Raw genomic sequence first — 24,900 nt, 5'->3', positions numbered from 1 at the left:
ATTGAAAATGGCCAGGTCTCATGGCATTTCTCCTTTATTATCTTCCTTTTTCACTTGGCCATGCCAGTGGGGACTTTTTAGAAATATTTAGGGCTTAAAAATTATATACTTTGAATTGAACTGAGCAATGACTGCTAAGAAAAAAATTAATTTTTATTTATATAATCTTGTTAAAAAATATATGATTTTTCTACTCTAAAGTCATTTTCTTATGCAGTAACACCACAAAAATAGCTTAAGTTTAAAATAGTGGATTTCCCATATGGTAAGTCCACAGCAAGATAAGAGTTGTAAATGAGGGGACTATGTGAAGAAAACATAAAAAAACCTTAAGGGCACATGCAAAAAATGTGGTATTACATGATTTACATACACAATTTTATTCTGCAAAATTCAAAGAGAAAAACTTAATATGTCATAATTTGAACTGTATTTCACATCGTCTTCCTGATTACGTATTTAACTGTAAGATGCATAACTCAATTTAGAGCATCATGTGGGAGAGGAGTTAGGAAGAATCTAACCTTTTGCATTTCTTGACTTTTTTGGGCTTGTGGTAATGCTGTATTTATAGAGATTCTACACTTTCAAATTTAAGTCTTGAAATGTCAGAAAAATCCCAAAGCTGAGATCTCACAGAAGGTGATTTTTAACAGTCCTTAAAAGTAAAAGACTTTATGATCTTCTGACAACTGGAGCTTTCACATTTTAAGACTTAAAATTTTCAGCCCTAATATTATATAAGTATGCACACTGATATGTTCTTTAAAGATTCTATTATCTTTGATAGGCCTGAAAAGCAGAGCAAAATAATAAGAAAGGAGAAACAGTTGTGAAGTTTAGGAATATTATTTAACTACAAATACAAAGCAGTAAATATTTAAAACTTGCATTCAAATGTGCCCCCTTGGAAGAAAGTATTTCCAATATAAAGGAAATCAGATCAAGTTAATTTTTAATTATTTGTAGTAATAAAAAAATGGGGAAGTCCTGATACTTCAGAGCTGGAATTTAAAAGAGGAAATAGAGTCCTAGAAAACTTAAGAGAGATTTTTCAAGATCTTACTGCTAGTTTTAGGTTTATGGGTAAAATAAACCAAGCATCTGGTTTTCAAGATTTTTTACCACTCCCATACCTAACTTGTTATAATTTATGTCTTTCAGTGTGTGCTGCTACCTTGCTAAGTGACCACAGCAAATCATAAACTCTTTAGTATTCTCATTACTTTCAATTCAAACAACTTTTTTTTAACCACCTACTATCAACTAGATGTGGAGATTATAAAGATCTTCATCTCATTCATGGGAATTTTATGGTCTATTGAGGGAGTGAGGACTGGGAAACAAGTTTTCATTTTGTTTTGTTTTGTTTTTGAGACGAGGTTTCCCTATGTTCCAGGCTGGTCTTGAATTTACGATCTTCCTGTCTCAGTCTCTCAGAGTGGTGGGATTAGAGGAGTAAACAAATATTAAAGGCACTATTTAATCCGACAGAAGGCTGACAAAATTGAAGGTGATATTCAGTTTCCAGGATTAAAGATAGGGTCTGAACTACATGTTATCTCAGTTCCTTTCTAAAAAATTTGTATTTCTTTTCTTCCTCTGTTTCTGTTATTTCTTAATCAGACTTATAAATAAGTAGGTAACTGATAAGACCAAAATTTCCAATGATTTTGGTGGAACACAGTGATGTGTTTGTAAGAAGATGGGCACGAAAAAGCCTTTTACATGCAAATAATTTTGTGAAATCATGGATTTCTTTAGTGTAGGCCTTTACCATGTTAATTGGGTTTAGCAACTAGAAGAGGAAGAGTTAGTATGTGATGTTTCCTTTTTTTGTCAGGAAAAAAAAAATCCCCCCAAAGGAGCTTTTATTACTATCTCTGACTTTCAGAATTACTATTCCAAGTAGTAGTTTGGGAAACACTAACCCCAGAATACTGAAACATGCTCTTAACTCGTTTTCTCAAACAACCCAACCTACTCACATTTTGGCTAGCTAATTCACCTAAAATATGATTTGCATCCTATTTCCCCATTTAAAAACCTCCAAGGGCTCTCCGTGGCCTATGCATTAAATGCCAAACTTTTTAGACACAAGATGTTGCATATGATGTCTCCTTACCTTTTTCTTTTATAATTTCCTTACATTCCAGCCCAGGTGCCACAGAATTGACCCTGTTCCCCCTGCCAATGGTCCCGCTACTTCTCCTTTCCTAGCATGCCTTTCATGTCCAAAATCTTACCTAATAGTTCTCTGATAAAACCCAGTTCAGGCTGTCTTCTCAAGGAGTGAACATGGTATGCAACCCCTAACCTCTGAACCACATTATAAAATTGGTACAGTGTTGGCTTTCTTGTTGGGGTTTTAAAGTATGTATTTTCTGCCTCTTTAGGCTACACTCAGTAAACTCACTGAGGCCAGGGACAGGATTCATATCCCCGAATTTAACCTATTTTTCTTTGTATTAGTTTTCCCATTACTGAGACACAATACCCAAAGTCATGGAGAGGTTTATTTGGCTGCTGGTTTCAAGGGATTCAGTCCATGGTTGGTTGGCTCCAGGCCAAAATCCCAGGGTGAAAGAATGTGGCAGGACAAAGATGCTTAGCTCATGGAGGCCAGGAAACCCAGCAGGGGAGCAGTGCCCGACAGGCAAAGGCCAGGAATCAGACAAAGACCCCCAAGGTTACTGCTCCAGAGCCCAACTGGACACATCCAGAAGTGTGCTTTTCTAATGTCCTGAGCAGATGCCAAGGCAAGCAAGTCCACAATTTCATCATATTTTCTTTTTTTTGCAGTGCTGGGGAGCAAACTCAGGGCCTTGGGCATGCTAGGTATGCCCTGAATACTACGCTATATCCCCAACCCAATGGCATCATTTTAAGTGATGATAACAGTGAGAGTATTAGCGGTAAATAATCAGAAGAAAAGAGAAGAATCTAAATGAGAAGTGTAAATGTTTATTTGCAAACTAAACCTAGAGTGTTTTGTGAAAATATTAATTGCTTTGAGTTGATAAATAATAAATTTTTACAGATGTCAACTATTCAGGCAAGAGATTTTTTTGGGTTTTTTGTTTGTTTTTTACTGGGAATTGAACCCAGGGCCTCGCATCCCAGTCTCCACTTTAAAATAAATAAATAAATAAATAAAAAACTTGAGTCAGTCTTGCCAGTTGGAAAGTTTCCCAGCTTGGGTTTGAAGTAATTTTACCTCAGCTTCCCAGCTATAGTTTGATTTTTTTTTTTTTAACCAGTCCTGGGGGTTGAACTCAGAGCCTTCACACTGAATGCTACCCCTTTCCCTGTTTTTATTTTGTATTTTGGGACAGGGTCTTACTAAGTCATTGAGTTGTGCAAGCTCCTGGTCCTCCTGCCTCAGCCTCTCACAGGAGTGCACCTCCACACACAGCTAACTTTCTTTTGTCAGCCCTTCTTAGAAGCACTGGAAAGCATCTGCTATGATAATGACGACCCTGTTGATGTCAGTGTCATTGCAATGGGTGGCTTAGGCCTGTGCTCGATGGACAACAGGTTCTTGGAAAATATTTGTTAAAAAAGTGAATTGCTAGAATATACACTCCTGGGGAATACGAATGTGCTTATTAGTTAGGAATCTGGGAGTCAGATTGCAGCGTTTGAATTCTGGCTGGACTCTTTTCTCCTGGTGAGCCCTCTCACCGACTGGGGAGCAGTCTGAAAAACCTATCTCGTAGTCCACACACACCAGGCACACCAGCTATTATGACTGTCTTCTTTCTCATTTGTCTTATTCACCACTTGCCTCCTGTTTCAATCACATAGCATATGCTCAATAAAAGTTGGTTAGATGAAGCTATGAATCAAAGCAGTGCTGCTGTTTCTATATACACAAATGTTCACTACCCTAAGTCTATATTCTGGCAGGATTCAGGCAATAGCAAAGTTTTATAAAACAAACTCAAAGCGTAACGGAATTGTTCTTTTTGGATCTATTTGCAGAGACCCAGTCACATAGTTCCTTGGGAATAGGCATTCCATTTATTTCCCTTTTGAAGTTCAGGTAGAACCTACCACAGAAGTTTGCATCATTTATACTACAAAATGGCCGAGTTAGCAACCACTTTGCAGTTGAAAATTAAAAACAAATGAACACTGATTACAATGGGTAAACGACAGCATCGTCATAACGTTTAACTGCGTGCCAGTCACTCTAAATGCGTGGCATTTATGTTTGTGGCAGTGTTACTGTACCGTTAAGTGTAAAGGTTCACAACTTCTACACTTCCCAATTTAAAACTGTTGTCAAGGACAGAGGTTGCAGCTCACTGGCAGAGAGCTTGCAGAGTGTGCACAAGGTCCTAGGTGTTGTGGTTTCCAGTACTACAAAACAGAAGTGAAAAAAAACCATGGTTGAAGCTGCATGATTAACAACTAAAGTTGTGCAAACTGTGAGCGGACAGCAAAAATAAGTCCAGGTTGTGTGGCTCTGAAATATCTGTCACCGACTTACATCGCTTTACACTTGTACTTGTATGATGTCTCATTAGAGATGTCTGATCTTACAGTAGTACCAAAGGTTTTTTTTTTTTTAACTTATTTCAGGCTTCGCTTTGGAAAGATGCTATCAGATTATGGATTATTCTTGTTGTATACGATCATCCCATTTGTGTTTAGGATGTATTTATATTACACGTGAAAACCTGGAAGTTTGTGTACACTGCTCACAGAAATGGGTTATTTTTCAGAGGTGGTATCATTGGGGACTACTCCTTTATTGTTTGATTTTTCCTTAGAATGCTTATCTTCAAAAATAAAAAATGGCAGATCTTTTCATTGGCAAAACAGTGTTCCTTGCATTTTTCACTTTTCAGACCCCAGATTACAATCATCTCTGTGTCTTAAGTACATGACCTGGTTTTCTACTTCAGAGCGAAACTAAAATTCTTTGAGGAAGAATTCTTTCACCGTCAAACATGAAGAATCTGCCAGGGTTACACCCCTCCTTGCTAAAGGCAATTCATGCCCTAAATTTGGCTCCCAATCAATTCCTGCTTTCAAAGCCATCTTCACCCTATACCTGGTTTTTCTTTGTTTTGTGCCCTCATTAGGTATTTACATGATTTATAATCATTCATCTCTTTTATCATAAAACAAATAGATTAAAACCCCTCTTCCATTTCAGTTGCTTAGACATCTTTCCTCTCTCCCTCACAGCCACCTCTCCTCTTTTCCTGTGTCTATTTATATATGGTACAACGTGATGTTTGATACAGGTACTATGTGGTTTGGATCAGAAATGCTGCCCCAGAGGATCCTTTGAGGTGGGGCTTTGGAGGGTGACCAGGTCGTGGATGATCTACTCTCCCCGGGGATCAATGCACTGGTGGCCTGGCTGGAGGAAGCAGGTTTCTGGGGCACCCGGAAGGGACTGTTCTGGTGTGTAGCCCTTTCCCTTCTCTCTGGTGCCTTCTGCTTTCTCTGCATCCTGGCACCACAGGTGAGCAGCTTGCCTCTGCTGTGCCCATCTCCAATCACGGTTCTGCTTTGGAGCCAGTGACTAAACAGCCTCCGAAACCAAGAACCAAAGTACGTCTGCCTTGCTTTAGGCTTTGGGTCTCTGGCTCTTTGTCTCAGCGACAGAAAAGCTGAGTAGCACAGGTCCACATTGTGGAGTGATTACATCAAGCTAAGGAACTTACCCGTCTCATCACTTAGTTTTGGTGGTGAGTACATTTAAAATTTACTCTCTTAGCAACAGTAAAACAGACAGGTTACTTTTCTTTGAGTTCTGTTTTTTGTTGGGTTTTTTCTGTATTTATTTTGGTCCTGGGGATCGAACTTGGGACCTTGCACTTGTGAGGTAGGCAGCAGCACCACTGAGCTAAATCCCCAGCCCCAAGTTCTGTTTTATTTTTATTGACAAATAGTAATTGCACAGATTTATGGGATCAAATGTGATGTTTTAGACATGCATACATGGTAGAATGATCAAATCAACCTCAAACATTTATAACATCTCAGTAGTCACAACCTTAATGCTATTAACTACTGTCACTGTGCTACGCATAAAACACCAGAATTCACCTGTCCTCTCGACTGTAGCTCTGTGCTCACTGACCGATACCCCCTTCCCCTGCCAGTGCCCGCTCTCCAACCTCCAGTCTCTGCTAACCATTCCGCCCTCGACTTTTTGAGCGTGACTTATTTTTAGATTCCATATATAAGTGAGATTGAACAGTGTTTGTCTTCCTGTTTCTGACTGATTTCACCTAACGTCCCCCAGGTTCATCCATGCTGTTACAAATGACCACATTTCCTATTTATGTTATGTTATTTTTTAAAGATTGAAGACAATTTCATTGTGTATGTATACCACATTAAAAAAATCCATTCATTTGTGTCTGTACACTCAGCAACTTTCAAGTATTAGTACACGACAATGAGCTCATCCCGATTTCCCGTTCTCTGCAGCATCCACAGCAGTGGAACTGCTACATCATTTGGTAATTTTAACTTTTGAAAAGCCCTCATAAGCTTTTCCATTCCCATTTCTACCAGCGGTGTATAAGGACTTCCTTTTCACCACATCCTTGCCAATACTTCTTACCTTTTGCTTGTTTTTGTGAAATCCATTCTAATAAGCAAGCTGCTCTCTTATTGTGATTTTAATCATAGTCATTTTATTTTCATTCATGTACAGTATGGCTTTTGCCCCTACTCTCCTAGAGAAACATTAATCTAAACCAAGATTCAAGGAACTACTGCCTGTAGACGTGCTGCTTGTTTTTGTCAACATTTTACTGGAACAGACCTTGCCCATTTGTTTATATCACTGTCTGTGGTCGATTTTGGGTGACAGTGACAGAGATGAGTGGTCGTCACCAGGATGTATGAGCGGTAGACCTGACATGCTTACCACCGGGCTCCGTACAGTGAGACCACTTCCTCCTAAGCTGTGGGGTCCTGTTCGGCGTCTGAGAAGTTCCGCAGCATCTGGCCCGGCCGGCCCCGCCTCCGACTCAGAGCCTTCTCATCAGGACACTGCTTTCCTGCTCGCTCCGTTTTCTACTTTTCTCTCTGTTCTCTAGATGGCTCCCTCTTTGCTGCTGCTCAGGGACTTCGCTTCACAGCCACTCAATGCTGAGCTTCTCACTGAATATATCCTTCCGGGTGCCCTTATCTATCTTATCACCCCTAACCTTCCGCCGTGAGCATCACTCAATGTCTGATATTGTAGTATTCATTTCCATTGGGAAACCGGTAGGCACCCAGAACTGATCTCATCATTTTCCGCAAATATGCTTCTCTTTCAACTGTCATTTCTCTTTTATAAATTTTTATTCTACAATTTTTGAGAGGGTACCGGGGATCGAACTCAGGACCTTGCGCTTGCAAGGTAGGCAGTGGAACCACTGAGCTAAATCCCCTGCCCTATGATTTGTTTTCATTAGCACGTTTCCCATATAGAATGTTACACTCATTCTGGGAAGCTGATAAGGCATTCATGCCTTGTTGAAAAACCACAAGCCTGTCCAAACCCAAACCTGATGTTAAACTTGATGCCTGTGCCTATCGCCCATCAAAGCCTGCCCATCTGCAAGTCCTGCTGCCTCCCCTGAATAGTTCATACTAAACTCTTGTACATTTCTGTTTTATTTATTTATTTATTTATTTATTTATTTATTTAGGTACCAGGGATTGAACTCTGGTCCTTGTGCTTGCGAGGGAGGTGGCGGAACCACTGAGCTAAATCCCCAGCCCTCCATTTCTGCTGTGATGGCACCAACCTTGCTTTTAGTCCTGCCATCCTGCGATTCATTCCCCTTTTCATATGTAGAACGTTCACTGGAAAATTTAATCTGCCCACATTATGTTCTCTTTTAAATCTTTCGAAGTTCTTTTACACATTTGAGGATGCTTTCCATGAACTGGTCACCGCTTCTCTCTCCAACCTTATTTCCCTGCACTCTGGAAAGGCTAGAACAATTGCACGAAGAGCAGGACACTGCAGCTTCCGCTCCCTTGCAGTGGGGCGTGGCCATCCGACAAAGTCTCTGCCAGGGGAACGAATGTGGCATTGATTTGTGCCCCTCTGGCCTGGGTCTTAGGGAAGTGGTGATTTCTCCATGTTGTCACGCTCGCCCTTCTGAGATCCAGAATGGTGAGGAACTTCCAATCCACTGTGACCACGCGAGGTGAGAACCCTGCCTGGGCGGTGGTGGGGAAGTAGGGTGGTAGGAGCCCCCTGGGGCCTCAACCGCACTCGTAGGGCAGTCTGCTTCTGCCCTTTATGGACCTTTATGGAACAGAGAAGAAACTTCTGTGCTTTTACATATCTCGGTCTTTTCCTTTTCTTTTTTCTATGAGCAGCTTACCTTTATCCTAACCGACGGGTCTTTTTCTTCTTTGGGCTTGTTTGCATCTAAGGATGCTCACTGTTCTTCCCCTCTTCTGTGACAAGCACATAGTGCTCTGTTAACGACTGCTCAATGAACCTTGAAGATACGTGCTATCTTGCCTGGGCTTAGTCTTGTAGAAGGACAGAAGGCAGAGATGAGAGGAAATAATACTATAAAAGAAATATTTGCTGGGCATAGTGATGCATGCCTGTAATCTCAGCACTTGGAAGGCTGAGGCAGGAGGATCACTGTGAGTTTGAGGACAGCCTGGGCTGCATAGTGAGTTCAAGGCCAGCCAGAACTATGCGTTAAGACCCTGTCTTTAAAAGAAACAAAAGTAAATAAAAAAAATGAAAAAAAGAAATATTTCAAATGATTAAGATGAGATATGTGTGTGCACCAATTCCTCAAGATGAATGTAATTATTACGTACTGCAAACATGAACTAACAAAAAGGTATTTCACATGTTGCGGTATCTGTCACATTTGAAGACTTTAGACACACAGATGGAGGGTTTGAGGACCTGTAAAGAAAGGAACTGGTATACTAGCGAAGTGCTTAGAAACTAATATTAGGAGAGAGAAGCATTTTTAGCTTTTTCAAAAGAAGGGGGACAAAGAGGACTATCAACCCACAGTAGCAGTAATGTTGTTCGGTGAAAAACCTATCTACTGCATACTGGACTCATTTCCCCCTGCTGTCTCACTCTGTTTTACTGCATGCGGTGTCTTGACTCCATGAGTGCCCACAGACAACCCTCTGCCACTTGCCAAGCCACGCCTCACTCGTGGTCTTGATGCCCTTGAGCAGCCTCCTCCGGGTTAGGGTAAGCTGGCCTCGAGTTTCCTTCCTTCTTCCACCCTTCCCTACTCCCCCGCCCATCTCTCCCTGTCTCCGTCTCCCTGCCATTGCAGTCGGTCCAACCCACAGCCCTGCACATGCTCGTCGGTGCTCTACCACAGAGCTACCTCCTAGGCCTCAGGACAGTATATGGAACACAAAGTAGGGTGCGAGTGATGCTGAGTGACTTTTGAGGCTGGGCCATAAGTTTTGCAGCTTCTGTCTGGTACTCTAGGAATATGCATTTATTCTTAGGATTCTCCTTCTTGGAACCCAGCACATTCTGGGAGAAGTCCAGGAACATGGAAAGGTCATGTGTAGTGCTGTCGCAGACAGCCCCAGCTGAATTCCCAGCTGACAGCGAGCACCCACTGCCAGCCACATGAACAAGTTACGCGGGGGATCCAGTGCAGGGAGCTTTCAGATAACTCCAGCCTCAACCATAATTTGACTACCAGCATGTAGGAGACACCAGACAAGAACCTTCCAGCTGAGCTCACTCAACTCGGGGAACCATGAGAGGGAAGAGTAGGCCACTGAGCTTTTAGATGTTTTGTTACTCAGAAGTAGATAACTGGAACACTGCATGGTAGATATGAACCAGAACCTTTGTTTAATGAGATTTTGTAAGCACTGCTTACAAGACTACTGTGTAAACTACAGAACTGAAAAAACGATTAAATCGTGCTTACACTCCTAAGAAAGCAAAAAGCAGAGTGGGACATGGAATCAAAGAATAACAGCAATCATACAGGAGTGATATTTTGTGCTAAGGCACAGATTGCAAGCGGAAGCCCTTGTGAATCAGTAGATCTAGACGGACACAGTCCGTGTGGTGTCCCGTGGAAAAGCTGTCTAGGTCTTCTCTCTGCCTCATCCATTCTCCATCAAAACACGATGATCCCCACCCCATTATCTCCCAGTCTATGTCCCCTTTCCCACCACTGTCACTCTGGGCTGGCTCTGCTCTGCAAAACCAATCATGTGCTTCCAAAGGGAAAAGAAAAAAAAATATAAGAAAAGGAAACAGTGGAAATAAAGTCTTGGAAAACAAAGGTGGAGGGGGCGAAGGGAGGGCAGGGGAACGGGGAAAAAACAGAACCAAGGTATACCATATAAAGGGACAAGATCCCAAGGATGAATGTAACTGTACCGTATACCTAAAATGTACCAATAAACTTCAAGAAAAAAAAGAAAAGAAAACACCCTAATCTCAGAAGATGCAAGATTAACTGAATCTTCAAGTACCTTAAAAATCACATACAGTTTGAATGCAGAGCTTTATTTCACTCATTTCTCTGCCTTCTTTTCCATCAGCCTCTCCAAGGCCCAGTATCTTGATGCCCTACAGCTGCAGTCTTGAATTGCAAGCCCGTCCCTGCCCAAGATCTTTCCTGAACGTTCCCAAATCTTCAGACTCCTCTCCCTCCCTACCTCTTTCAGAGAATCCAGTAAAAAACTGACCGTCCTGGTTGAAGAAAACTTAAATTGACTCTTGCGGTCAGGCCCCATGGTTCTATTATCTGTATATCTTTTCTTTGCATTTTCTCTCTTATCTTCACTCTCACTGTCAGGACCAGGACTTATTGATTTTAAAACTGCATTTCCCCCATTTTCAATCTTTTCTCCTCAATATATTTTACCCATGTATTGCTGCTAGACCACTTTTTCTGATATTTCATTTCCTCCCTCAAAAACTTTGTTCATTGAGACTAAAAAATAAGATGACAACTGTTTAGCCTAAACTTTTTGTTATTATGTTTAGGTCACATATTCTATACTGTCAAGCCCTTGTTCTGATGATTAGATAAAGTCACGTCCTTTTTCCAAATTTCTCTGTCATATGTGTCACTGGTTCCCCTTTAATCTTGATACCTTACCGTTTGGATACTATTGCATGGATGGGTGTTACTGATTCAAAATGTTACTCATCCTACATAAAGCTTACATTTTGCTACTAGGCAGAGAGGTTAACGTGGCAGGAAACTATGAATAAAAAACACAATGTCATCCATTTACATGGCTTTCTTCTCTTCATGTTTTTTTCTTCTTTTTAAAGAAGACAAGGTTAGACAAGGTTAGTGAGCTGTTTCTGTCATGGAGAGAAAAGGATAATCTATTTTCACATGTATATAGTTCCTACTTCTCTTCGTATCTGTTCTCTACCCAAATCTTAGCACGGGGTAGCTTCACCTCACCTGTTCTAGTAATCACTTGCATGTGCTGGTTTGGCACAGGCCTGTAGTCTGAGATACTCAACAGGCAGAGGCAGAGGGATGCTTGAGCCCAGGAGTTTGAGGCCAGCGGAACTACACAGCAAAACTCTAGTAAGTAAGTAAATAAATGTCAGCAACAGCAACAAAAATTACTACTTTTCTCGTTTCTTTCTTTTTTGGTACTGGGGATCAAACTCTGGGCCTTGTACTTGCAAGGTAGGCAGCAGCACCACTGAGCTAAATCCCCAGTCCCTACTTTTCTCATTTCTTGTTCTTCTCTTTGGGTTCTGATTCATTCAATATCTCTCATCTAAGAACGTTTGGGAAATATTTTTAGTATATTTGTCTTCCTTGACCATCCCAGTAACCAATAGCTTACTCTTTAAAACTTTTACTCAGGGCCAGGGATTTAGTTCAGTGGTGCCACTCACTGCCTGCCTTGCAAGCACAAGGACCCGAGTTCAATCCTGATACCAAAAGAAAAAAAAATTACTTAAACATTCCTTATTGACCTACGCTTACTTAACTTGTTTTATGACATTGTTTTTAAGTAGCCAAATAATCTAACGCCAAGCCAGTGAAAATCTCACCTCATGAAAACTGCACCTCCCACACAAGTATCCTCTACTTCCGGTGCACTTCGCGTTCAACTTTGTGTTATGTGATCTCAGGATGTGCTCAAACAACCACCCAAGTGACAGTTTGATCTTAGTGAGAAAGATTTTTAACAGGGATGGGGCTTTAGCTCAGTGGCACTGTGTGTAAGTACATGGTCCTGAGTTTGATCCCTGGTACAAAAAAAAAAAAAGTTTTTAACAGGATAAATCAGGGAATTGATTTATAAATCCCATTGTTTCTCCCTATTTTAGCACACAGCATTTTCCCAGCTGGACCTGGCACAATGTGACCTTTTGTGCTGTAACAAGTACAAAAAAAATTTCTTATTGACTAAACCCTGCAAGCTGGCAGAATGAAATGTTTTAATATATATATATATAAATTATTCTTAATTAAAACCTTACAGAGATTCCACATTCGTGTTCTATGGAAAGTTCATATCCACATATTTGGAAAAGTAGTTTGTTTTAAACATTAAAAGTGCCTTTGGGCCAGGACTTAGCTCAGTGTTTCCAGCACCTGCCTCACAAGCGAAAGAACCCAAGTTCAATAGGTGGTACCAAAAAAAAAAAAAATGCCTTTAACTCAAAGATCTCTTATAACCTTTTGAAGACAATTTCAGACACCTTTTTTTTTTTTTTTTTTCCAGTACTGGGGATTGAACTCAGCACTGCAGGTGTGGTGCTACTGAGCTAAATCCCTGGCCCTCAGAGACATTATTTTATAAAACAGTGTGTAACATATTCCTAAGAATGAACCTTGGAAGAATATTTTGGTCACAGTGATTTTCAGAATTTAGAATCTAGATTAAAGGAGGTTGAAGAATGCAGCTTGAATATAGTTAAAAGGCTGATCTCATGACAGAGCCCAAGATTTCTTATTTCTAATTCTTCACTGACTATCCTTTAGTAATTTTGCTTCTGTTTATTTCCTAAATCATTCAGTTTATTAATTAAGTACCTGCATAGAGTACCTGCATATGTTATCCCAGGCACTGATGCGGGTGCCTGAGGTCTAAAAGTGAGCAAAACCAACAAAGCTTGCATTCCAGTGGGGAGAATGGGAATATAATGGAAGATACAGAGGATGAGGCTGTCATAAATGCCACAGAAAAACAGAGCAGCAAAGGGATAGAGATACAATTACAAATGAGGCTGAGAAGATAGCAGGTGAATGAAGACCTGAAGGAAACAAGGCTGAGCCTGTGGGCATCGAAGGGTAGAATATTCTAGGCAAAGACCAGGGTGAAAAAGCTGAAATGAATCATTCACTAATGTCAGACTCTGCTTACACCAAGAAAGTAATATAATCAAAACATAATTCTACAGATGAATACTCTAGTATCTGTGAAATGTTTTGGGGGTGGACTGGGGATTGAGTCCAGGACCTTGACACTGAGCTACAACCCCAGTCTTGTTTCTTTTTTTTTTTTTGTACGAGGGATCGAACTCGGGTCCTTGCGCTTGCAAGGCAGGCCACCGAACTGCTGAGCTAAATCCCCAGCCCCTTGTTTCTTACTTTTAGTTCTGAGCCAGGGTCTTGCTAAGTTGCTAAGGTGCCCAGGCTGGGTTCGAACTTGTGATCTGGGAGCCTCAGCCTCCCAGAGGATAAGAGAGATTCTCCCAGATTACAGCAGATAAAACTTTATAGTACATATTTGAAGTAGATAATGACTTCATTTATCTTGGGGAGGTGGTATATAAAGATATTGTATTTCAGTCCTTTTTACTTCCTCTTCCACTCCTCCCACCCTCCATGTCTAAGAGACCGGGTTTGAAAGAGAAAACTACTACATGCTAGTCTTGCATTTTTCTCCCAGTGTAGTACTGAATGCTGCACAGAATTCTTCCAACATCCTAGGGAAAAATGCAGGCACAGAGAGGCTAGACAACTTATCTAAGGTCACACCGATGGGAAGTGGCACAGAAAAGATGGGAACACAGGCACTATGGCTCCAGAAACTGCTTTCACCCCCATCTCAAACACTAAGTCACATGCAGGCGTAGGATCCTGATGGTGCATAAAGGTCTCCAGACACTTTCCAGCTGCTTAGGGGTGAGGTGTGGAAGTGTAGGATATCTGAATAGTGTAATTCTAGAAGCTGCTCTTTTTCATCACAACATAGTTTGGCTTTTGCCTAAAAATTAAAATTGAATCATCTTGTCATACTGTAGTATGAACTTGTGGCATTGTTCACTAAACCGTTAATATAAAAGAGCTACACTAGGACCAGCTACTTTGAATTCTTTTTTCCTCCATCTTCTGACATTTCAAAAGGAAGAACTAATTCTGTATTAATTTGAAAGCTATCTACTGAGTGCAAGAGATTTTTGCCAAATGTCCATAATGAATCGGTAACATCTGTCTTCCTCTGGAGCTGATGAGATGGGTCTTACTTGGACTGCCAGTGAAGACACCAGGGATGTTCTGGACCAGGCCATAAGTTACATGGCTCCTTCTAGGTTACCAGACAGCTGTAGAGGGGAATCACTCTAAACAGAAATGGCAGCAGGGACCTCGGTGAGGAATCTAGATGAGGCACATGTGGGTGTGGGTGTGGCCGTGGCCATGGCCCTGCAGAGCCACCTATTCGCTTTGCTGGGCACCCCAGAGCCACTGATTTCCCGTTTGCACAGTGCCCAATCTCTTGGCCAGTTAGACAGCTGCAAGTTCTAACTGGGACTGCACGGACTCTATCTGGTGAGGAAGTAATGCTGGCTGACAATGATAAGTGACACAAATTCCAGCTGGAATTCTTAGAAAGATGTAAACAATACGAAAAGCAATCATACATGAAAATGTAGAAATAGCAGGGTAGGGAATTAGAATCCTATCATTTTTAAGACATGGATACTTTTAAAATAATAACCTTAGCTGAAAGCCACTGAACGATTTAGTAAAAAATGTATGATATTTATGTAACTTATATGCATAGATCTACCGTCCAACTGGTTATTTTCAGGTATGATGTACCTAACTAGATAACACTGAAGATTCCTGTCTCATAAATCACTCTGAAGTCCGGGTCTATCAAAACAGAATGTCCTAACAGCTTAACTGATGAGGGAGACACAGAATGTTGCGGAAAAGTCAGATTCAGGTATAAATTTCAAATACAATAGGAAGAAAAGTGATTTTATCAAGTGAATTTAGGATAATGCTAGTTATAGTGCTAAAAGATAAAAAGAAGTCAGAATAGGATGAAGGAAATTTGACAAAAGTGGTGATCAAAGATTAACACCAAAGTGAAATGGACTGCTAATGCTGTTATCTGAGTGTTTTCATCTCATGCATCAAAGAAACCATGATCGATTTTTCTATTTATAGAGAGCCCAATATATTATGAGAGAAAAACACTGACCAGGCTTATAGAGATGGCAAGAAAAGTGTGGCAGTTATGGTTACTAATTTTTGCTTTAATTTATAATTTACTTCCCCATTCACCTCAAAGCAGATAAACATTTTTATATTATGTAAATAACACATATGGTTTCTAAAAATTTAGTAAATAAAAATATAACAAAATGTATAAGTGCTACTCATTCATACATATTATTTTCCTGGGCAGAATTTACATTGAGACAAAAAAAAAAAAAAAAAAAACCTCTCTAAAATACTAGATTGGTAAGCAAATGAAAACACAGAGTAAACTTTCTGGATGAAAATATGCCTCTCCTAATAACCAAAGGCTGAGAAACAAGAAAAGTGTAATATGCACTACATTCATATTGTGGGGAAAGTCTCTGTATCTAATCTAATGCTTGCATATATTACTCATACGCTTTGAGAACAGAGCAGCAATTGTAATCTTGCTCTGAATCAAAATAACACATCTGTCATTTGACATGTTATAGTGTTTGCACTTTCATTATTCTTCATAGAACAATTGTATGCTTTGTTTTACTGCTATTTGGAGGCAGTTCATCTCTTTAAAAATGCTACTCTGACTATCGTCAGCATGAATCTCAAAGTCATAGTCGGTCTACATTGCAACAGACATTTTTAACATGCTCATATGTGTACTTATGCATATCTGTTTTGATCATATGTGATTCATACATGCCTAGTGTGTTATTTCACTGCAATTTGCATTGTTATAATAGGTTATTGATTGATTTCCAGTTTAAAGGACTAAGGTAGTATTCAGTAATGACTGAGTGCTACAAGTTTATTGCAAGTGCCCAAGGTTCACTCACCCCAAGCAATTTAGTCAATAACCAATTTTTATACTTCTATCTCCTTCAAAATTCCAAACCAATAATCCCTGTTTTTTTAATTATTTCAGTATCAGACTAACATTTCCCATGGAAATCAATATGGGTGCGATCCATTAGCCAAAAATCTGTAGCACTGCAATGCAAACATATTAAAAATATTGATCTTGTAGAGCTACTGATGTTTTGATTGACTTTAATGTTTGTAAGCAGCAATAACAGAATTTCAATGACTGAAACAAACTTTTGATTAAAATTATAGATTTTTGGGGGGGATTTGCTATTTTACTGGCTTAAAGCATGTCACGTGGCTTTCTCGCCTATCATAAATGAGTGCAGTGAGATATATTTATCCAATTCCTTATTTGTAAATATTTCAGTCCATCATAGCTTACACATCTTTAATCTACTTTGAACTGCGCTGACATTTCAATTCCACTTCTCATTTTATCACACAGTGAGGTGGAATTTTCAGATGGAGAGTGGCAGGAATAGAGACCTTTAATCCTTCTTTTACTATTATGCAACTTGGGATGGTGTTTTACTTATAGGTTAAATTCTCCAAATGTACCAGAGAATTAACTTTGGGAATTAATGAACGTCCTTACTACATTTTGCGATCAGTGGACAACACAGACCCCATCTTACACATACAGAGGATTATCTCACCTAAACACAGATCCCTTAAAAAATGGCACAGGATGCTGCAGCTGCTTAGAGTTCACTGAGCAACATTCCCATGAGGAAGAGGCTGAGATCCCAAAGGTGCAATGACACCCAAAGGGGCTCTTTCTGAGGCCTTCCCTGACCACCCACTCTAAAACGTATCATTGGGACCCCATCAGGCACTTGGTCTCCTTCATTTTTAGCCTGAAACCACCGCCATCCACTCATAAAGCATGTGCTTTGTCTACTTAGTTGTAACTCATTTTCTCTTCTAAAATTTAAACAATTTCTCACATAAAGGAAGGAAAGAGCCAGGACAACTAATAGAACACTTGGGTCGGATAGAGATGGGGTGGGGAAAGGACTTCAGTTAACTTTCGGTCCAGCATTGTTAAAAGGACTCCTTATTCTCTTTATTTCTCAGGATTCCCAAATATAAGTAACAAAGGGAATCTGGGCCCATATGTATCATATATATTTTTGTCACAGTTCATGGATATTTAATTACTAATCTTTTGCCTGGAGTTTTCCTCCATTTGTTTGCTCTACTATATCCACCGTGATAAAATTCTAATAAATTCTTTTTTTTTAATTTGGACATTTCACTGGCATAAAGAAAAGCCACATTTACATAAGAAAAGAAGTTAAAAATCACCCACTTATCAGCTACTCATTTCATTTCTACTCTACTTCTACATTGTCCTTTAGGAGAAGTACAAGGGATAATTTGCAGATGTGCAGGGACTTTGATTGCCTCTTAAGTTGCCCTAGCCTTTTCCCAAATTATCCAAACACACAGATAGTATACATGCAGGTATTTGCAGCAGCTTGGAGACAAATTCCCCAGCCCTTTTCCAGAAGGCTGCTCCACACCCTCGGGAACCATCTCTGGTGCTGCTGCTCTCTAAGTGAGAAGGAGGAGGTGGCGGGGTTTGCAACGATCAGAACTGGGTACAAGCCCAACTCTTTCACATGTAGCCGCAGAAGTAAACGAGAGACGTACAAGTAAAGCAAACAGCGCGCAACACACAAGCAAAGAGGGTTAGTTCCCCTCTCACCGCTACATATGAGCGAAGAGAAGCGACCTCATGCTGCCCATTGCTTAGTGCTCTCTTTTTCCTTTAGACACTGACTCCCGTGGAGAGAACTGGAATCAAAGACTACAGTGCAGAAACTGAAACCGAAGATGGTGTTTTAGGTATGTGTCAGCTTATGGTTTATATCTAGATGTCTCTCAAGTGCCTTCTGGGAGGGGACTGGACGTGAGGCCCCATAAGTGACTACAAGTGGGAGGTGGAGTCTGGTCAGAAGAGCTGGTCATCGCAGGCCGACCCGAAAGGATGCCCCTCCCCTGCATCTCCCTTCGCTCTCTGCTTCTGGCCACCATGATGGGAGTGGCTCTCCTCCACAGCGGGCCCTTCCACCATGCTGTTCCTCCTTGGAGCTGGCTGAACCCTCTCACAACCACGAGCCCAACTAAACCTCTCCCCCTTTAAGTTGTGGATGTGGAGTATTTTGACTCCACAATGAGAAAGTGACTAAGCCAGGCTGCCAGTGGTTTGGAGGAATTAATGAGGGATAATGGATGTAAAACTATTTCAAAGAATGGGCAATGCAACCAAATAGTTAAAAGATATACTTGGATTCCTGGAAAAGATACAAGTACCAGTGGCACAAAGGTGGCGGGTGATGTTAAAATTTAAGCACCTGACCTCATCTCTGGCCGCTCCTTTGCCGTAAGTGCTCTGCTGTTCCCACTGCCCTAATATTCTCATGCTCCTAAATCCATTCCTGGAAGCAACCTTCAGTTTTATAAGCCCCTAACAGAAGTCTACCCTCAAAGCTGGCTCCTTGTCAGCAGCTCCAGTCCATTATCTACCAAGACTCCTGAAGTCTGTCAGGTACCCTGGAGCTGCAAAGCCCCAAGCTTAGAGATCTCAAAGGGCTACCCAAGGGCCAGAACCAATAAGCTAAGCTAGTCCTTTCCAGAGGCATCTTCTTGTATGGATGCTCACAAAATAGCTTCTAGGAAGGTGAGGGACATCTGCTGGAGAACGTGTGTATGCTCAAAGATCTACACAGTATTAAAGAGCATTATGGGTTTTCACAGAGTCTTGTTTCTATTTCTAAACATAAGGACTGCTGGGCATGGTGGTGCTCATCTGTAATTCCAGCACTTGGTAGGCTTAGATCATGAGTTTGAGTTCAGCTTGTGGGTTCTGAGTTCAGGGCCAGTTTGGAATATACGGTGAGACCCTGTCTCAAAAAAACCCCCAAACAGCTCTCCTGTCTCTCTTTCTCTCTTTCCTCTTTCCTCTCTCCCTAACCTCCCTAATAAAATCTCCTGTTGGAAAAAAACCAACCAACCAACCAAACAAACAAAAAAACCCCAAAACACGCAAAAAAATAAGGACTGTAAATATGAGATGTAGTTAAAGGCTAGTAGGCAAATGGGAGAAAATGATTCTATTATTGATAGAAATGTTTTTTCTGTTACTTCTGCTCAAGACACAGGGCATAACTTGCAGTGAACTTACAATCCTGGCATTGCTGATTCTCTGCCATCTCCTTAGCACTATTACTTTGACACTGCAATCAAAAGACTGAAACATAAGTCTGACCTAACACACACCATCCAATTCATCAGTGCCACCACAGGAAGGGTGAATCTTTGCTCTCCAGGCTGTGGTTAGAACCACCAGATCTTGACTTTTGGGGAACCATACATCCCTTTGAGAATTTAAAAAAGCTTCTCCTTTTCACAAGCTACGTGTGCTTCATTTGTCAATTCAGCACAAACATTCCAAGATCTTATTGTACTTCCTGTAACTATCCATGGATTCCCCAAGCCTAGAGGTTTTGTTTCTTTTCTCCCATACCGGGGATTGAACTCAAGACCTTGTGCTTGTCAGGCAGGAGTGACTCCGCTGAGCTAAATCCCTAGCCCGAAACTGGAGGTTTTTAAGGGTAATCTGTCTTAGGCAATACCAAGTACACAGGATGAAGGCGTCTGCTTCTGGATGAAGAGGGGAAGGAGAGGAGAAGGGCAAGTTTTAAATGGTAAGTATTATCTCTCCTCAAGCCAGAAAGTGTTCAGATAAGGAAAAAGACCATTCAAATGCCAGGACTTGGATGCTTACAACGTAAGTTAAATGCATGCAAGTGGGAGATTTGGCTTAATTCCAAGTACAAAATACTTCAGCTTCATGGAGGAAACGAACCATGGGCCTATATCTCAAAGCATATATGTAACACCATTTTGTATTTTAAAGGGTCCAGTATTTTAATTTCCCAAGAAATTCTCAAACTTCCCAGAAATTGTGATGGTACAAACAGTTTAAATATAGAGGGCTGGCAATGGCTGAGAAATATTTTGGCCCGAATTCTAATGGAGATTTGTTGATCTTTTTTCAGGGACACACTTGCAAGTTTAAAACACAGTTATTGAGAACTTGGAAGATACCTCCCTAATTTACAACTATTTTAAGGCACATCAGATTAGGGTCTGAAACTTCCTGATATTGTGCTTCTAAATTGTAGGGTAAAGCATTTGTCCTACTCAGCTAAAGACAAAAATCAGAAAGAAATGTGTGTGTATGTGTGTCTGTGTAAAGGATTTATTTTGTGTGCATGTACTGAAAAGCTCAAATTATAGTTACTAACCTCTTCAATTAACAAAGTTTTTTTTTTTTTTTTTGAGATAGGGTCTCATTATGTAGTGCAGTAGTTCAGGATGGCCTCCAACTCACTATGTAGTGAAGGCTGGCTTTAGGCTCGTGGTGATCCTCCTGCCTCAGCCACTTGAGTGCTGGGATCATAGGTGTGCCCTATCATGCCTGGTTTTAAGCAACACCGGTTAGGAAGTACAGAATAAAAACTGTCCAGTGAAAACTCAAACCTGTAGAGAAATGTCAAAAGAGGGATCTGAACTCAAATCACTTTTTAGTTGAGATAATCTGCTAACTAGGGTGGGGGGGTTGGAAGTTTGGAAAATCTTAACTGATAAGGTTCTTCTTTCCCATAAATAGGCCTTAAAATCTTACATTAAAAATATGAGCAGAAAGTTGGTTTGGCAATTCCTCAAAATTACTATGTGACTCAGCAATTCAGTCCTACAAATGTACCAAGAATTGAAAAACAGGGTTCAAACAAAGCTTATACATGAGTGTTCACAGCAGCATGATTTGTAATAGTCAGAAAGTAAAAACAACCCAAATGCTTTTAACAGATGACTAACAAAATGTTGTATGATCACACAATAGACTATTCAGCAGTAAAAAGTAATGGAGAACCAGTGCATACTACAACATGGTGAGCCCTGAAAACACTCTAGGCAAAAGAAGCCAGATGCGAAAAGCCACATGTGGTATGATCCCCCTTCTCTGGAAAGTCCTGAAAAGCAAATACACAGAAACATAAAGTTGATCAGCGGAGGTCAGAGGCTGAGCAGAAGAGGAAACAGTAAGTAAGTATAGAATAGGTGCAGGCTTCTCTCTGGAGTTACCAAAAAAAAAAAGCCTTCGAAATTAAGTAGTGGTGATGTCTGCACAACACTGAATATACCAGAAGTTACTAAACTGTATACTTTAAAAGAGTCGTGATAGCAAATTTTACGTGAATTTTACCTTAATGAAAAATGTGGCCAGAATTTTTATTCATTTAATTGACTACAATCTGATGAAGAAATTAGTGAAACCAGTTTTTGCTGAAATTAAAAACTGGGTATTATCATAAGCTCTCAGTCTCAGAACTCACAAAACCTCTATGTGTTTCATTAGGCAGTGCCTCAGTGGAGTGGGAAATTATTCAATCATCTGGGTAGTTACAAATATTCTCATAAGTACATATTTACAACTCTGGAAAACCTAGACAAAGAAAAATGGAATAAATTTAGTTTGTCTAAAATTTTTCAGACCTAACATTATACCAATTTTTAAATGCAAAACTGAAATTACTATTTACTGAGGCGATATCTGCAGAGTGTTTAAAGTAGGGCTTGGTTAGTGGAAGAAAGGCCTAAGAAATACTAGCTTCAGAACCACGGTTGTAGATGTTTAGTTTGGTTTCCTGTCCAATAAGACACTGTGCCTCAGAATTTCACAGTAGCACTGTGAAGAGAGCCACTTAGCCAGCACACGATGCATTCTTCCATGAACAAGAGATTCAAGACAAAAGTCAGATCAAGGCTTTCCTCAGAAGGGCTTTGCTCTTCTTCCCAAGGAGAAGCTAGAGACACAGTGTGCGGGCCTGAACTGCACTGGACTTACATAAAAGCTTTAAAAAATTTTAATTATTTGCAATTCTTAAAAGTAGATCAATTTTAAATTAAAACACAGGCTGTAGCCTTTGGGAAAACAGGAAAATTTGGAAACGGTACTTTTGCCAGTCAGTTGGGGTTTGAGTTTGTAACCTTTGTTCTTCAACTGAGGCTTTAATTCAGATAAATGCACAGAATTACAACTCTGAATTGAGTAGTAAGAACTTACATTAATCAGAAAATACCCAGTGATATTTGCTAGCTATTCCTAATTGCTTAGCCATATATTCACATTTATTTTCCTAAGTTAGGAAAATGGATTATCATGATAAGTATAAAAACAAAAGTGACTGAGGGTCTAGAAGTTTAACCATAATTTATGGAGAAAATCTGCTTAAAGAGAACACAAGATCCTCCCACTGTATTTTTGCTTTATGGGAGGCACTAGTTCAATAACCTTGATTCATATGTTAAATAAAAACAAATGACACAAAATTTTCCTTAATTTAAATATAGCCCTTAAGATCTGCAAACATTTGTTAGCCTGCTTTTGACCTGAACTAAGCAGCTATAAGAAAAATAAAAATAAAAATAGGTTACAACACATTAAATATCCTCTCTCTGTCACCTTACATTTTTTGGTGCTAAAACATATGTTCTGCCACCTGCAGATGAAAGTCACACACTGAGAGTGTATATCTGACAAGAATTACTAGTTTCAAGCATGCCTAGTGATTTGGGACAGTAGCACTTAAGAAACCTTCAATCTGGCAGTTTTATCACTGCACATTTTCTAAAGTATTTTATACAGTTGTACAATTTGGGGGGAATCTGACCTTTGAGAGAAAAAGGAAGGTTAAACAAAAAGGAACTCACGGTAGCACTATGGTCCAACTACTTTTTTTTTTTGTCAGATACATACTTTTACTCCTATTTATTTTATACCCCAATGACAAATCACTATGGGCACATTGGATTTTTTTCATTTTTAAACAAAGTAAAATTTTCTGTTATAATACCTCTAATTCTAGGGAGTATCTGTCATAGGAGCTAGAAATTACTGCTGCTGCATAACAAATTTTACGTTCTTACTTTTATATTTGCTTTACCCTCATTTAACTTTCTATTTTATCCTGTGTTTATTTATGTAACTTTTCATCTTGCTCCAGATAGGGTTTGAGGAACTCAAAAATGAACCTAGACAGTACTTCCTATGATGGCGACTGAAGAAGTTGGGGTCTTCTTCCTCAAACCACTGCCAAGGTTGACAAAGTTGTCAAGTACAACCGTGTCAGCATTCTCGAGGTCCAGCAAAGGCAAACAGCAAGTTGAGAAGTGTTTATTGCTGAAAACCTGCGGAAGCACAGTAAGAACTCTGGTGATCTGTGGCGGGCAGCCCAGCAGGCACAGCATGCTTCCGGGGTGGGACTGTCTGAGACCTTGTGGCTTGCCCAGGTATGTGCCACCACGCCCAGCGCTCCAAATCTGCTTCTTCACAGGCGATTTTTAAGCTCATGGTAATGACAGCATAAACTACATGAAATAATATAAGCTATGTAAAATTTCCATGTTAATTATGAGGGACTGACCTTAGATTTTTTAAAAATTATATTAATCCTTAATTTGAACCTTCCCCTCCTCCTCATTTTAGGTTAATTCCACACAGGGAAACTGTTTATAATGTGTGCCCCTGGGGAGCATTAAGATTCCACCCTTCAGAATTTTTATGGGGCATAAAATTTCAAGTAAAATTGCTGGTATGGAGGCCCTACCCACATGAGCTATGGCTTATGGCTTCATATATTCTCCTGGTCACCTGCAACCATTTACTCAGGAGGATATTCCTTTTGGGGTTTTCCGTGAATATGACTTTAAAGATACAATCATGCTAAGTACATTATTCAATCTTTATGGTTCTCTACTCATTAGTCATAGCACTGCATCAGAGTTACACCAACTATGGATGGTAAAGTCATCTTACATATTAATTTCCCATATGGCACATCAGTTTCCTGCATCCAGACCCCTGCTTTAAATCAAAAAGTTAAGTTCTTGCCTAATATAACTACAACATTCCCTTAACTATAAAGACATTTCATTCCTCCCCTAATGAATTTTTACTGTCTATAAAAGTGAACCGAGAAGATTTTACTCTACTTATATGATATTGTGATCACTTTGTTTACTTTGAAAATGACAGAAATCTAAAAATCCTCTTGTATTTCGAAAATGTGTGTATTATATATGCAAAAGACTATTCCAGAGAAAAGTACAAATGTGAGAACAAGGAATAGGAAAAAGTAATACACAAATGTTCGGCACTTATGGATAGAACTTAAGCAAAAACTATGGCTCACCATTTTTAAAATGCACCTTAAGTCTTTTTATTAACTTCAAATTTATCACAAATATGGAACTGTGTTCAGTTGCAATCCCCTTAAGTCATCTTGTTAAATTTTGTCATAACATGTGTTGCTGCAGTTCTACACTTTTACCTTTGCACTTTGTAGTGTGTAGCAGAGCAACATAATTAACCACTGGTAGGTAGTGTTTACGTTAGTTCTCAAAAGGTTAAGAAGCTGATTATAGCTAAAATCAGCTTTGCCTGAGGCTTCAGGGGCTCTGTGTAATCAAATTAGACAAGCAGGGCACAGTGTCACCTAACACAAACCAGTGGCACTTTCTTCTTTGCTCCGACTCCCCT

The 24,900-nt window shown here is 40.0% G+C and overlaps 1 protein-coding gene across 6 annotated transcripts in view; it reads right to left on the bottom strand.

Annotated features, from left to right (window-relative positions):
- Fam172a (family with sequence similarity 172 member A) overlaps nucleotides 1–24,900 on the bottom strand; it is a 348,439-nt gene that overhangs the window by 38,690 nt on the left and 284,849 nt on the right. The gene's annotated exons all lie outside the window — the stretch shown is intronic.

This window comes from Fukomys damarensis, unplaced genomic scaffold, assembly GCF_012274545.1.
Source record: "Fukomys damarensis isolate Sample0158 unplaced genomic scaffold, DMR_v1.0_HiC HiC_scaffold_3, whole genome shotgun sequence".
NCBI classification, from domain to species: Eukaryota; Metazoa; Chordata; class Mammalia; order Rodentia; family Bathyergidae; genus Fukomys; species Fukomys damarensis.
Note: the sequence above shows the minus strand (reverse complement) of the source record. Positions and strands in the feature narration are given on the sequence as shown.